Source organism: Ceratotherium simum, chromosome 4, assembly GCF_057802395.1.
Source record: "Ceratotherium simum simum isolate JZ-2026a chromosome 4, ASM5780239v1, whole genome shotgun sequence".
NCBI lineage: Eukaryota > Metazoa > Chordata > Mammalia > Perissodactyla > Rhinocerotidae > Ceratotherium > Ceratotherium simum.
The window spans coordinates 70,258,811-70,274,935 of record NC_141903.1 but is presented as its reverse complement, the minus strand read 5'-3'; positions in this window follow the sequence as shown (position 1 = coordinate 70,274,935).

Below are 16,125 nucleotides of genomic sequence, written 5' to 3'. Positions count from 1 at the left end.
TAAAACCAAGTATGTGGACTCAAGTTTCTGTAGTTATTTTATGTGCTTATATAATATAATTACACATTTTCACGAAATTTCTTTTTTTAGATGAATTTTATTTCAATATTTCTTTGATAACTTTGTCCATATGTTGAAAAAGTGTTGTTTTTTAAAAAACTCATTTAACAAGGTCTATTTATTTCAATTTTCACACCCTGTTTTACTAACTTTGACTTGACAAAAACTAAAATTTTCAATTGATATCAAGGTATTTAAAGACTATTTCTCTTCTTTCTTCCATTACAAAGTGTGTGTGTGTGTGTGTGTGTGTGTGTATGCCTGTGTATGTGAAAGTATTCTCTCACTAATCTATTTTTACATAAGAAAAGATGAAAACATTTTCTCTTAAAAGTATACAACTAAACGTTTCTCTTAAGAGGATACAACCAAAATTCCAGTTCTACGTGTTATTAATAATTTAGAATTGAATAGTCTAGAATGTAATATTGAGAACCACTATCTAAAACTGTAAATGTGTTGCACTGTTAGATTCACTGAGTAAGCTGAGTGCAAATTATTCAACTTTGTAATTTTCTAATTATTCTTTGAAATAAGCTTTAACCTGCATACATCAAGATATCTGATATAAAACAATTATACGGACTCTGTTAAGAAAGACATACTCTAAATCAAATCCGCATTATGGTCCCTGGACCAGCAGTATCAGCATCTCCTGAGAGTGTGTTAGAAATGCAGAACCACAGACGCCACCCTCCAACTACTTAATCCAATTCCGCTTTTTAACAATTGCGCATTTAAGTTTGAGAAGCACTGCTCTAACTGCACTATTATTTATTAAAAATGTGTAGCAGATAGTTGAAATTCCTGATGAAATGCAAAGGCCTTTTACCAGTCTTTTGCTGATACACAAAAATTTCAAAGAAATTTTAGGGAAACCCTTTGGTATTTAAAACAATTTATAAAATCTATGATGGAAGAGTTATATTTTGAGAAAAATTATTCATATTTTTCCCCTATTTTTTTCCTGTAATTTCTCCTTTTCCATCACTCCCCTTCAAACAGTCAGCAGACACCATGTTCATTGCCTTAAAAGGGAGTGATGTGATATGGTACAAAGCAGAAACTGTAGGGCTGATCGTGATTTTCCAAAGGATGAGCCCTTAAGTCAGAGACCTCCAAGTTATGATCTACAGACTAAAAGCACACCACAGATGTGTTTATTTGTTAGTAAAGTGCTTGTTATTTCAGTTTTTAATTTGGAAGTATGTGGGCAGAGGGACTCCCCTATGCCTGCTTCAAGTGCCTTGGGAACAAGGTTGGAGACTCTTAAAAGGCCAAGGTTAAACTTCTCCACTAAACTAGCTCGATGGAAACTAAAATCAAAATTAAGTTATAAAAAATCAAAAGCTAACACTTATATAGCACTTAATACATGCTAGGAATTGTTCTAAGTAGGCCTCATTAAGGGAGTTAGGCATGCAAATGTGTAGGGAAGAATGTTCTACATAGAGGGAACAGTCACTTTAAAGCCAATAAACAATCTCCAACATGGCAACATGCCTGCCCTGTGCTAGCCAAGTAGGTCTGTGTGGCTAGAACAGAGTGAGCCAAGAGGAGAGCAAAAGAAGATAAGATCAGAGAGGCGACAAGGACCTTCCTTGTTTTCGGGTCTTGAAGGCCTTTGTAAGGACCTTGAAGGGCTGTGGCTTTCACTCTGAGTGAAGCGAGAGCCATTTCGGTGCTCTTTTCTTAGATCTTCACAGGGTTTGCTCCTTACATCAGTGAATGGTTAGTCCTGATTTCATCTCTTCAGAAAGACCTCCCCTGACCATCCAATCTAATTGCCTTCCCATCCTAATCTCTATCCATTTACCTGGATTTGAAATTTTTATGTGTTTATTGCTAATTGAAATTGTTTTGTGTATGTGTTTACCTTTCATTTGCTTCTTTTGTTTATGGATTTCATTCACTAGAACGAAAAAGCCAGCAGGACATGGCTTTAGTCTTGTTCATTTCTGCATCCCACAGGCCTAGAACAGTGTCTGGCAAATAGTAGGCACTCAATAAATGTTTGCTAAATGGGTGGTTGTATTTAAATGGCAAATAATCAATGTACATGCATGTTTTATCTAGGAACATTCAACTGCTTGGAACCAAACTTAGAAGAGTAATAAAATTGATCTCATGCAAGTTTGGAGTTTGTGCATGGAGGAAGAGGGATGCAGAAGAGTGGAGGATATTTTAAAGAGAATGATTTTAATGATTGACCTTGTATATTAGTCAGGACTCTCTAGAGAAACAGACCAATAGCGTATGTATGTATATACACACACACACACACACATATATAAATACACACACATACACACACACACACACACACACACACAAGCCAATGGATTTGCAGTTCTGAGGAGGTCAAAGCATTGACTGTAGCAATACTGCTAAAGGAGGATATCAGGGGGCCCAGTGGTGGTGTTTATAGAATGAGAAGTTAAGAAAACAGAGGCAGCCCAGTTATAGGTAAATGCAGTGCTCGGGCATGCTTAGCTGAGGTTGCAAAATTTTGGAGATGAAGAGTTCAAAGGTCCAGAAGCTCAGGGTGTTGTATGAGTCCTTCTCCTGCTGCTGAGGTTCTTAAGGAGCAGCGATGGAGAGGAGGACAGTAAGTCAGTGCCTAAAGTCTGTATGAATGGGGGTGGTGATCATATCCAAGGGTGTTGGTGCACTGCCTTAATTTACACCTTCAACATTATTCTCTTACTAACTATAATGATTCACTAAGTGGTCTTCCTGCCTTCAGTCTTTTTCTCCCCCTAATCTGTCCAACCTGCCCCAGAGCATTTTACCTTTTTAAAATGCAGCTATGATATACCATCAACTCCCTTTTGAATTCCTTTAATAAGTCCTCACATCTCTAAAACAGTTTTTATTCCTTTGTCTTGCAAGGACCTCCTTGATGTGGCCTTGACTTACTTCGCCAGCATTGTCTCCTACAGTTTCACCCATGTCATTGTAGGTGCAGATTATAATGACCTGCTGTTACATGCTGTGTAATATGACTTTGCACACAATATTTTCTCTGCTTTGAATGCATGTTTTGTCTTACTTTTCAGCCTAATAAACTCTGATTAACCTTTAGAGGTCAGCGCTTTTCCCTTCTGTGAAGACTTCTTTTTTGTCTGCAGAGTTAATTTCTCTATTCTCTGTACCACTTTTGTACCTCATTTATTTTTCATTTATTTTGTTTATCATGCATATTGCCATACTTTATCTTCCTTTCCTATAAGACAGTAATCTCGAGGGAATTTTATTCTAGCATTGACTCATCATATGCTGTCAATAAATATTTCTTTGCTGATTGAATGAGTGAATAAATGGATGACTGAATTAACAAACTTGTTAGGTCAGTTAATAGTGATTGTTAGAGATGAAGTTTTCATTTCCATATAGCCCAGAGACACTAGATAGCCCACTGTTAAATTCGCTGTTGATAGGAGCTTTGTTGTTTCTTGCTGTCTAGGACAATAGAATTTTAGACATTTCCTTGGAATATGCTATAGTGGTATGTAAATATAGGCCATTGCCATACAATATCTTTTATCTTCCTGTCTTCGCTCGTTTCTTTCAACCAGAGTTTTCTCTCAAGCTCTGGCATTAAAAAAATATTTTGTTGAAAAATATCAGTTTCATAGAATGGAAGTAAAAAATTGGCTCAAGGACGAGGCATAATATTAGTAACAAACTATTTGGAACTGTTGTAGTTAGCAAAAAAGTTGCTTAAAATACTAGGCATACTAGAAAAAGGCATTATCATGAAGGTACATCTTTTTAAAAAAATTGAAAATAATTAGCACATGCAAGTTATAAGGTACAAGTTAATTATTATGATTATTAAGGAAAAGAATATGTTTGATGAAGGAGCTGCTCTGAAAGTGTTTAGTTTATATTGCATTAATATCTTTTTTTTGATGTTGGATAGTATTAACAGATGGAAAATCTACTTCCAGAATGTCTGTTGAATTATGACTATGGGTTTCTTAAATATGTCCTAAAAAGACTGACTGCTGCCAGATGTGCATAAAAACAAAGAAATCCTTTATGTAACAAGAAAAATCCATATGTTTTAAGCTATGTCAAAATACTCAGGCAGGGAAGGCAAGTATGATAGCTGGTGGCATTGTCGATAAAATCACCTTGCTCAGCATACTTAAGCCATATTTCTGGTGGAGAAAATCCCATAGTTTTATAAATATGTGCAAAAGTAATGGCATCTAGAACAATTAAAATGGAATTTCTCAGGAGATCAGTCTTTTGCTCAAATGTGAACCACTCTTTCTAATATGTCTCCTTGGTTTACTCAGCTGGCTTTCAGGCTTTCTGTCAGGATCATGGCCTGAGCCATCTAAGAAGTAACACTTGATTTTTTTTAGGTGTATCTAACTGAAAATAAAACAGATTTAGTCTTTTTTTCTAGCTACAGCTATTAGATTTTAGTTTTCTTCTTAAGAGAAAAAGAGTTGCTCATCTTTCTTGGGAACAATTGTTTTTGAATTGGGATGCTAAAAGCTGAGACTTGGTGCAAAAAGTAATATACTACTTTCTTTAAGCTTAACTTTCTGCAATTCAATAACCAGAGAAACACAGGTATTTATAATGTGCTAAAAATAGTTTTATTTACACAATTTCTAAATTAGGAGAATGATTAACAGCAATGAGAAAAAGATTCACTCACAAATATAACCCATTTCTTATTCAACAAGATGGAGCATTTGGGTGCTCAATTCACTTTATGAGTGAATAAAAATTAAAAAGAGAGTAAAAGTACAATATAAGAAGAATAGAGAAATAGAACTTTTAAGACTGTATGTGTTTTTTCCCCAAATTTGATGTCCCTGATAAATGATAAAAATGTTAATCTTTTGTTTTTTACAGTCCAAGTATATAATTTTACGTTAAAAGTTATCTCTTTATAACATACCTTATCATTTTACTCTGTTATAAACATTATTAATAATTAATAAAAATAATTAAAGTCATAATAATAACTAATACTTGAAAACAATGGAGATTAGGATGATCAATGAAAGCCTGTCGAAATTACCAGGGCCTGGTCTGGAAGGGGCCTGGGCCCACTATGTTGTGTTCCAATACAAATATACCTTTGCTGAGGGGCCTGAAAAATTTATTTCACCTGGCCCTAATCCTCTGGAATGCCCAGAGTAAGATACTTGATGCCTTTTTATATACCTCTCAGGCTCTTGGTGTGCGATAGGTGCTATCTTGGACCATCACTCTTAGATAGAAGATTGTTTGAAATAAAATGGATGCACTTCATCTTATTAAATGAATACATATTGTGGAATTCATTATCCTTATTTGTAAGTGATACTATAGTGTCAATAAAATACTAGAATTAACATTTTTTTTTTTTTTGTGTGAGGAGATCAGCCCTGTGCTAACATCCGCCAATCCTCCTCTTTTTTTGCTGAGGAAGACGGCCCTGGGCTAACATTCGTGCCCATCTTCCTCCACTTTATATGGGACGCCGCCACAGCATGGCTTGCCAGCAGTGCGTCGGTGCGCGCCCGGGATCCGAACCAGCGAACCCCGGACCGCCGCAGCGGAGCGCGCTCACTTAACCGCTTGCGCCACCGGGCCGGCCCCTAGAATTAACATTTTTTAAATGACAGAGTGCCACAGGTGGTAGGGTAATATTTGCGTTTACTTTGAGTTACTTGGAAATGAACTTTTGAGAAGGGAATTTGCTTTTACAGAATGGAGTTATAGGTATCAAACTAAGCATGTGTGGGGTAAATGGCCTGTTTTTCTCTCTTTAAAATACTTGCGTTAAAAAACTTGCATTTAAAAGATTTGCATTATAGAGCAGTATATAGACATAGCTAGTGTTTGCCACACCAGCGCCTCCTCCATTGGGAGAGCCTCTCCCTTTCCTACTGCAGTGTGGGTTTTCAGCTATTAACTGCAGTTGTCTCACCCTCCAAGGATGAGAGAGTGGCTCATAGCCCCAGCTAAGCCACCCAAAGGGATGGTCTGAATTTCTGCCACTGTATTTGCTCTGGTTCCTGTTTCCTGCAGCCCAATGTTTCAGCTCGTCTGTGATTCCATGAATTAGTCTGTTCTTAAACAAATAATTCCTTTGGTCCCTTTAGATTTTAAATGTTCCTACCCCTGGAAAATTCATAAGGGCCTGAATACCCAGCGGAGGCTGCAGCTGCTGGAGAGGGAGACCGGGGCTTGGGAAAGGGTGAGAAGTTGCCTGTGATACAGACGCTCACATATAACTTTGCTGAAGATACTTCTAAGCCCCTTTGGGATTTGCTGTCTGGGTTACTTGTTCCCAATTTACAGAGCCATTATGACACCGTGGCTCACACATGCTTCCATGAAGGGTACACAAGGATATATTTTTTCTTTACTTTTCTTAATTAGACCTCTATATTAAAGCAGGTGGGCTGCCATGTGAGGGGACATCTTTACCCAAATACCTGCAATTAGCTATCATGAGCTTTATATAAAAGTTGAATAAAGAAATCTACTCCAAGATATAAACTTTGCAGTTTTCCAGATACCACCCAAAATCCTTGCTGGCTTTGTTTCCGCTATTTGGTAAGTGAGGATTTAGAAATCAAATGTCTTGCAGAAGAAAAGCAGGTTTAATGTCTGCCAACTCTATCATCGTTCAACGCTATCATGGACACTTTCTTCAGGTGTAAAAATCAGTTAAGTATAAACTTTCTGTGGCTTTTATCATCATCTCTTGACTGCAAAGGCAGGCATTTATGTGCCAGGCCTTATGATCTCAATATTGATTCCTACCTCTTAGGGCTTTTTCACAGCTTTTGTCAAAACACTTGCACAAGACTCAGAGTAGTCAGAAATTTCTTTCTGAGAGAAAATCTTTATTTTGAGTACAAATTTTTAAAAAAACACTGTGACCTAACCACCTTCCTTTTTCACTTTTACTAGTGCAATTTATTATAGTTTTTAGATGTTTTCCTGTCTTGGTGCATAAGTAAACATCTTTCCATATGCTGACCACATGTGCATCAGGAGTAAGTTGGAGGGAGAAGGGAAGCTGTGTATAACCTGCTGTAGAGGACTATAATCTCAGGACTGACTAGTCTAGACATGATTCCTATTAGCTGGGCTGCTGATGCAGGAAACTGTAATAGAGAAGCCACAGAGCATGATTCTTAAATTTGGCATCCCTTGGCCAAGGCAAGTAAACTCCTATGGGGCTTACTGCTTTCTCACTCCAGTAACTTTTATTTGACCAAGAGTATTACAAAACGGTCCACTGTATTTTTTCAAACCCCCTTCCAAAGAAGTGGGGCCCAAGACTCTGGATCCAGCAAGGCAGACAACCAAGAGCTCCCATGGGGGCTGTGAGACTGGTAGGTGAGATAGAAGACTGGGACCGTAGGGTAATTCAGAAGCAACATTGGAGCTGAATTCAGATTGAAAACCCAATGGAGAGTGCAGTTGAAGTATCTTACTGAATGTCATAGACATTAAAATAAATCTCAAGATAAGGGAATAGAATCTGGAGACACAATAACTAAGAAAACTGGTCCTGAATGGGATACAGGAGGCAGAGACTGGCCAGATCCCCTGAAGCATTGGAGCCTGGGTATAGTGATTCTCACAGGAATCTGTGCATTTGCGTTTGGTTGGGGATGGAGCAGATAAGGACTGGTTTCCACAATCTCCTATAAGTCGAGGGCTTCATCAATTTAACTATTAGATAATAATATATTCAGGAGCATTCTATAGCTAGCAGATTCCCATTACCATTGATTCCTCCAGGTAAACCCTTCCTAGTGGACCAGATAATGAATTTGCTTCTCACAGTTTTATGAGTTCTGAAACTTCCTTGTGACATAATCCACTTCCAATGCAGAACATTAGGGCAGATCTCTTAGATTCAGGGTAGAAGATGTGTTCTCAGTGGCCCAAGCATAGTAGAGAGGAATAAAATATTAATATCTGTATGGATTCACAGAAATAGTGACAATTAGAAAAACAAATTCACCAAACTGATGACTTCCGCCACTTTTAAAGGCTTTATGTACTTAACCATACGTGAGTGATGCATATATATTGGAAGGGGAATTACATAACGTCTCTCATTCATATATTGTCTGCCTGGACTTGCTGATATGTTCATGCATCTCAACTCTTCCCAGCAATGGTCCTTGAAGCCACTCTGTGTCATCTGTGTCTGATTTTTACAATAGTGATCATGTGTGATTGCGTAAGATGGGTAGGGCAAGGAGGTAGTAAGAATGGGAGCCATAGTTTCTCTAAAAAAACACTGTAAGCACAGACATGCAACACACATTCTGTCTTGGTATTGCATGTAAAATAGCCACACTGTCAATCAAACAGTATGCCCATCTATAGAGAAATATTGTTTGAGAAACCAACATTCTACAAGGGATATTATTTACCTCATTTTTCTCTTTTCAGAGAACAGAAACTTGACAATAATATTTTGTTGAGGATACAGGATTTACCAATTCCAGGTATCCTTGTGGAAATAATTGGGTGGATTGGATACAGCAACCAATTTTTTTAGACTAATATAACCTTTATCCCAGGAATAGAACTTAAATTTAAATGTATAGACATACACATCTTTATTAATCTAGTTATAAATATATTCAGTTATCAACTGTAAAGGTTATATCATGGATTTATGATATGTACTTTATTTCTTCCTCAAAAAAGAAATGGTGAGAAATTTCAGCCCTATGACTAAGAGTTTGATTTCCTCTTTCCTTGGGTTTTTTTTTTTTTTTTTTTTTTTTTTAAAGATTTTATTTATTCAGTTTTTCCCCCCAAAGCCCCAGTAGATAGTTGTACGTCATAGGTTCACATCCTTCTAGTTGCTGTACGTGGGACTCGGCCTCGCGTTGGACAGAGAAGTGGTGCCTCGGGGCGCTCCCGGGATCCGAACCCGGGCCGCCAGCATCAGAGCGCGTGCACTTAACCGCTAAGCCACGGGGCCTGCCCTTTCCTTGGGTTTTAATGACTTTTGACGTGACTGGTGGCTTCACCTCACCTGATTTGATAGAGAAGGGTCACTTTCACCAGATGACAAATATTTATTACATGTCTAGTAGGTATTAGCACTGTAGAAGGTATTGGGAGCATAAGTGAAGGAAAAAAACAGCCACAATCCCTGCTCTCAAGTAGCTTGAAATTTAATTTGGAAAATAAGCATCATTCAAATCATCTTTTAAACAAATGTAAAATTGCCACTGGGAATAATCTTGTGGGAAAGAGGCATGAAAGCTGGAAAAAGGTGATTTGCCTAGGTAAGGAAGTGAGGGGGAAGCTTCCCTGAGGAAATGATCTGGTCCACTCAGGCGTGAAAGAGTCTAATTAGGGGAGAAGAACATTAGGCAGTGGGAACAAACTATCTGAGAGGAAATGACAAGAGCTGAGGTGGTTGAAGTGCAGTCAGCAAGGGGGAGCATGGTGTGAAGCAAGAATGGGGATGACGATGAGTTGGGAAGATTATTCTGGACCTTTGGTCCATGTTAAAGAATATTGTCTTTATTAAGAATATTGAGTATCCATCTAAAAAATTCAAAAACAGGAAGATGAAATGATCAGGTATTTCTTTTGAAAAGACGACTCTTGCTTCAGGGTGGAGAACTGGTTGGAAGTGGAGGCCAATCTTGTCTTTTGCTATTCGAAGAAATATCTTAGTTTTTGGATTTGCAATGGCTCCAAGTTCACCTTTAGAACAATTTTTTTTAGTGGATTATTTTTAAGATCTCTCTCCTTCAGTACTCTCTGCAAAGTGTGTAATCCTAACTACTCATTAGAGGAGAATGTTCTCTGTTTTTGTGACACTGTCTTCTAACCTGAACTACATCTACATCTGTGTTGTAGTTGTAGCAGGTGTTGTGCTCTCCACCATGGTCAACATAAAATACAAAAGACCTTTATCCTGCTTCTTCTTGAGTGATTATAAAATAAACCATAAAATAGGGGTTGTGAGGGAAAATGCCCTGGAACTCCTCCCCTGACATTTGGACACATCTTCTACCCAGTTGTTTGAAGCAGATCCTGCCTATTCTCTCTCTATAATCATGCTGTGTTTTGAAGATTAATTTGCAAATCTCTTCCTTACAACCTGAACTTATTTTTCTGTAGAAGTAAGTTTTTCACACTGAAATAAGTTTGAATACTAGGTTGGCCCACAGAATTTAAGAAAAAGAGAGAAAAGGAGGGAAGAAAATGTTCTAGAATGTTGTTATGTGGCAGAGCTACTAGGTGTTTGACAGATGATATTTTTCATTTAACCCTCACAATCAGATGAGGAGGTGGTAGAACCACTATACTGTATCTGAGAAAACGGATTTATTACTTTACAAATTCATCATATATATACGTATCATTGTTTTTAATGGACTGATACCTTCCAGGTTCCATATAAAAATCTAGGAGTGCATCTTTCCTTCTTTAGCTATAACAATGAGGTAAGATGGTAAACTTTTGTCTTTAATGAGAGAGGTTGGTGAGCCCTTACTCCTAGCCACTAGTGATGGCATAACTAGGGAATAGGGTTCAGGCAAGATAGGTGTAGACTGAGAGGTAGGACAAAAATTTTCAGGAGATTAGATCCATCACTTTTACCCCCACAACCACTACCTCTGCTATCACCACCACTAAGAACTCTAAGCTGTCACTATAACTACCCTCATCTTTGCAATTACAACCACTTACTACTGCTTGTAGTATCAACATAGCTATCATCACAGCTATCACCCAAAACATCACCTCGGTTGCCACTGCCTCACTCTTATCTCAGCCATCCTCCCAATAGTTCCGCCACTTCCTCTAACTATTTACCATCATCATCACCATCATCATCTTGATGACACTTCATGGAGCTAAGTCAGCTCCTCATCTCTCTTTATAAATGTGCCTGGACTTAACCACAGGGAATTCTGATCACAGCTTTAAAGTTCTCTGCAGTCCACCCACAGCCCCTTAAATTAGACAAGAAAACCAAGTCTGTGAAAAACTACAGACATGTTTCTTAAAGAAAAGCACTTGACCATGGGAAAGGATAAAGTGGTACTTGGAGACAACATGAACGGAAGGAGAACAAGCTACTTCAGAAGAGATGACAGTCCAAGTAAGTTAATACAATCAAAATAGACAGGTTGTAACTAGAGGGACTGAAGGAGAAATTAATGAGAGAGATTGGAGTTAATTGAAAGGAGATAAAAGATGTAGAATATCACTCTAGATGAAAAGCTCTTTATTGCCACTATAGGTAAATCATTACAAAATATCGGGGGAAAAAACTAGAAGAATTCGCCATTTTGTTTTTACTTGACGAGTAGCAACTCATGAGACGATCTAGATAATGATCATTCAGAACAAAATGTAGAGTTAAAAATGAAAAGGAATAGAAATAAAAACTATTGTAGTGGGGCCAGCCCAGGGGCATAGTGGTTAAATTCAGCGAGCTCCACTTTGGCAGCCTGGGTTTGCAGGTTTGGATCCTGGGTGTGGACCTACATCACCCATCAAGCCATGCTGTGGAGGCATCCCACATACAAAATAGAGGAAGGTAGGCACAGACATTAGCTCAGGGCCACTCCTCCTCAAGCAAAAAGAGGAATATTGGCAACAGGTGTTAGCTCAGGGCCACTATTCCTCACCAAAAACAAAACAAAACAAAACAAAACAAAAAAAACCTATGGTGGTAATAGATAATCTCATATGATACTTGCCTTCTTCACTGTAGATTTATGGCAATATTGGTCAAAACTCATAAGTTTTGCGTATTTATTGTCCTTCCTCTGGCTGTTAGGGAAGAGAAAAACTATTGGGAAAATCTCGGGTAAGTTCCTTGGATTGATCATTTCTATTTGAAATGGAGCCTCAGCAGCTCATCCTTTATTGGGAAACACAGAAAATCTGAGGGCATCCACATAAGAACAAGGTGAGCCCCTGTGGGGCAGAGTGCGCTCTGGCCAGTTCCTTTCACAAAATATAGGAACAACACGAAGAAACTTCAGACCAAATCCACAATCATGACTGCTTAAACCCAAGCACCTCAGCTCAACAGAAAAAAATACTATCTAAGCCTACAAAATTAAGCCTTGCAACTGTAGCTCTGAAAAAAAGTTTCAAATAGGGTCCAGATAATTTAGAAAGGGAACCAAAGAGATTCTACCCACAACATACTTGGTCAAATTAAGGTCAGAATAGAATTTCCTCTGCCCGAAATGTGTAAGATAAAAATAAAATGCATGGCAACCTTGATAAACTATCTTAACAGAATAGTAAACAACCAAACAGCAAAAACAATATAACAGAGAAAATTTGAAAATAAAAGGATAGACAAAACTATGTCTATGTAAGGAATATAAAAAAAAGAATAGAAATTTTTAGAATAGTAAAATTTAAACTAAAAAGCACTAATGGAAAATAGAAAGCATGATTAAAGTTGAAATTTTCTGAAAAGATTTAACTTATGAGCCTTTAGCTCTCATTAACATAGCAGGGAGATATGTAAATGTAAATACAAAGACATCTTTGGGGAAAATGAGATGTCTGGTACGGTTTGATTCTCATTCAGTTATAGACAACTGTAGGATAAGGTCTAAGGTCTTGTTAGCATGAACCTTGGAGGTGTGGGAAGCAGACCTCTGTTCCTACTATGCAGCACTACATTCAAGGAAGTACTTGGATCAGGGCATTTTGGCCTGGGGATGCTGAGTGTGAAATATGAGATATTTTAATTTTGGGAGTTTTTTAAAAAAATTTTTATTTATTTATTTTTTTTTGAGGAAGATTGGCCCTGAGCTAACATCTGTTGCCAATCTTCCTCCTTTTTTCCTTTTTTTTCTCCCTAAAACCCCGATATATAGTTATATGTCATAGTTGTATATCCTTCTAGTTGCTCTATGTGCGACAGCACCTCAGCATGGCTTGATGAGCGGTGCGTAGGTCTGCACCCAGGATCCGATCCCACGAACACAGGGCCACGGAAGCGGAGCCCACAGACTTAACCACTAAGCCACTGGGCTGGCCCCAGGAGTTTTTTTTTAATGCGTAGTGTAGAGGTTACTATTTGCCAGCATCATAGAATGCGTTATGTATCTGTCTCTGAGGTTAATGAGATGTGCTGGCACAGGCGAGAGGTCTGCTGCATAGATCCATCAGCTGAGGCTGCATGTAGAACTGCTCTGATGATGCTGGAGGGAGAGCGTTACGCTTTCCAGGGTCTCAGATGACATACACTCAGACATTATCTTGCTGATGAGGAACAGTAGCCCACTATTTCTTGGATCCATGGCTTGATTTCTTTGATCAGTTTTGGAAAATTCTTTGCTCTTATCTGTTTAAAGATTACATTGACCCATTTTCTCTTTTCTCTCACTCTGGGCTGTCAATTACACATATGTTGAATCTTTTTATGATGTCATATATCTCTTACATTCTTTTATGTTTTTCATCCTTGTCCTGTGTTTCTTGATACCTCAATCTGAGTATTTTATTTTGAACTACTTTCAAGATCAATAATTCATTCTTCAGCTGTGTCTTCTCTGCTCTTAAACATATCTACTGAGTTCTTAAGTACATCGCCATTTCCACCTGATTTTTTTAAATATAGTTTTTAGTTGTCTGTCTTAATTCTACATCTTAATTTGCATCCCTGAATATATTAATTATAGTTAGTTTAAAGCCTATGTCTGGTAACTATAATATCCAGCTCTCCTGTGAATCTGTTTTTATTATCATTTTTCTCTTGCTTTTTGAGTAATTCTTGTCCTTTTCCATAACTGTTTATTTCTTTTACTTAATAATGGATAATATAGATGAAAAATTGTGGAGTTAATTTTGAGGCTCAGGATGATGTTATTCATTGGAGATAATGTACTTTTCCTTTTGTCAGGTTGTTAGGCTAGGGCGAGATCACCTTTAATTCAATCAGGGATTGAGCTGATGGAAGCCTTGTAACAGCTGAACTGTTGTTTCTGGTTCACCATTATCCTTAAGGTTTAGCCCTTCAGGATCCCTACTACCTCAGAAAAGACAACAAAGAAATAGATAAACAACAAAGAAATAGATGGCCTCCTCCTCCCTGATGGACTCCAGACTGTAATCTTGGTCTCCCAGCTCTTCAAAAGTTCTGCTCAGCTTCTCAGCCTCCCAGTCACCTTTAGATTACTAAGCCTTGCTAAATTTCTTCAAGTGGTGTCAGTCCCTGGTATATCCAATTATTTTTACCTTTAATACAGTAAACTTTTTTCACGTCTACTTGAGATTTAAAATCCTCATTTTCTTGGAGTTTTGAAATTTCATCAGGAAGATTTAGGTGTGTATCTCTAATAAAAATAAAACAGTCCTGATTGGTTCTTAAAGAGCTCATCCCATGAGATATCTTGAGATTTTCTTTAGCAGTGACAAATTTTGTTTTGTTATGTTTGATTATTTCATTCATTCTATTCTTTCTGGAACTGTTAATGCATTTTGGATTTCTCTGAATTCATCCTTTCATTGTTTCTTTCAGAAAAGACAGAATAGTGAAGTAGCTGAGGGTAATCTTTGGAGTAAGATTTGAAACTATCAAGTTTCAAATCCTCATTTTAACATTTAGTTAACTGGGTGACTTCAAGCAAGTTAAAAAAATGATCTGTGCCTGAGTTTCTTATTTAGGAAAGAGTTTTAGTAAATTATCCATTTCATAAATTATTGTGAGAAAAAAATCAGATAAAACATGTAATTATTAGCTTTCACTTGTCCAGCACTTTGTGTTTTTGCTCTTACTTCCAGATCATTAATTTATCTTCACTTGTGCCCATTTTATTGTATTCTTTAGCAATCAAATTTGAAATATCCAATTTCCCTCATTTGGTTATACAATTATTCCTTTTTGGAGATTGCCTTGCTGAGAGTTCAGATTTGAATTTTAAAATTCTCTTTTATTATTTGCATTATCTCTGTTTCTTTTAAATTCATCTTAGTCCCTTTTATTTTATGTTGTTAGATCTTTACTCCAAATATTTGGCAATTTGTGATTATTTGTCTATATTTTTAAATAAGGACTAGAGTGCTGAGTGTTAGTTGCTGGTGTGTCCTTTGCAATTTGCCAGTTAGTTTTCAAGACTAGCCTCTTTTTTGAACAGAAGAGCTGACTGTGCATTCTGGGTCAATGGAAAGGATGTGTAAGGTAGATTGACGTTTAGACACAGTGGTAGAGACTGGCCCTGAATCTGGGGATCACCCACCACCAAATGGGATTTGGGGAGGCAGGGGAATTAAGTGTATGTTCGAAGTCTGCCATTTTGAACTAAAAATCTTTTAACTTTTAAATATAATTAAGAAAGACACCAGCAGTCGATTTAAAAAGACTCCTCTTCTTCCCAACCATATCACATTATTAGGTTTCTATTTTTGTAGAGATGTCTATCTATTTATGAATTAAGATTCATCTACATATTCAGGGAATAGCTTCTTTATCTTTTATGGGAACTATATTAAGGTCATATTACACAGACCATTTTCTCTTCCAATCAAAAATAAAACATTTTGGGGGCTGGCCCCGGGGCCCAGTAAAGTTCACGTGCTCCACAGAGGTGACCTAGGTTCGCGGGTTCAGATCCCCAGTGCGGACATACTCCACTCATCAGCCATGCTGTGGCGGCATCCCACATACAAAATAGAGGAAGATTGCCATGGATGTTAGCTGAGGGCTAATCTTCCTCAAGCAAAAAAATAATAATAATAAAAAAAGAGGAGGATTGGCAATGGATGTTAGCTCAGGGTGAATCTTCCTCACAAAAAATAATAAAACATTTTGGGATAATTCTCATTCAGATCTGATGTCAAGCTGTTGGTTCTCAACCTTGGGAACTTCCCAGGAGAAATTTGAAACAGCCCTGGTACAGGGTGGGCAAGCAGAGACCAAAGAAAGAGGTAGCCCAGTCCAGATTGGTAGGTGACAGGTTTAATAATCAAGGGAGCTTATATACAAGGCTTGTGCTGGGCAGCTGCAAGATAAGTAGATCTCAGCACCTGCCCACAAGAATCTTAACAGTTTATATAGAGGCCTTAACTGGG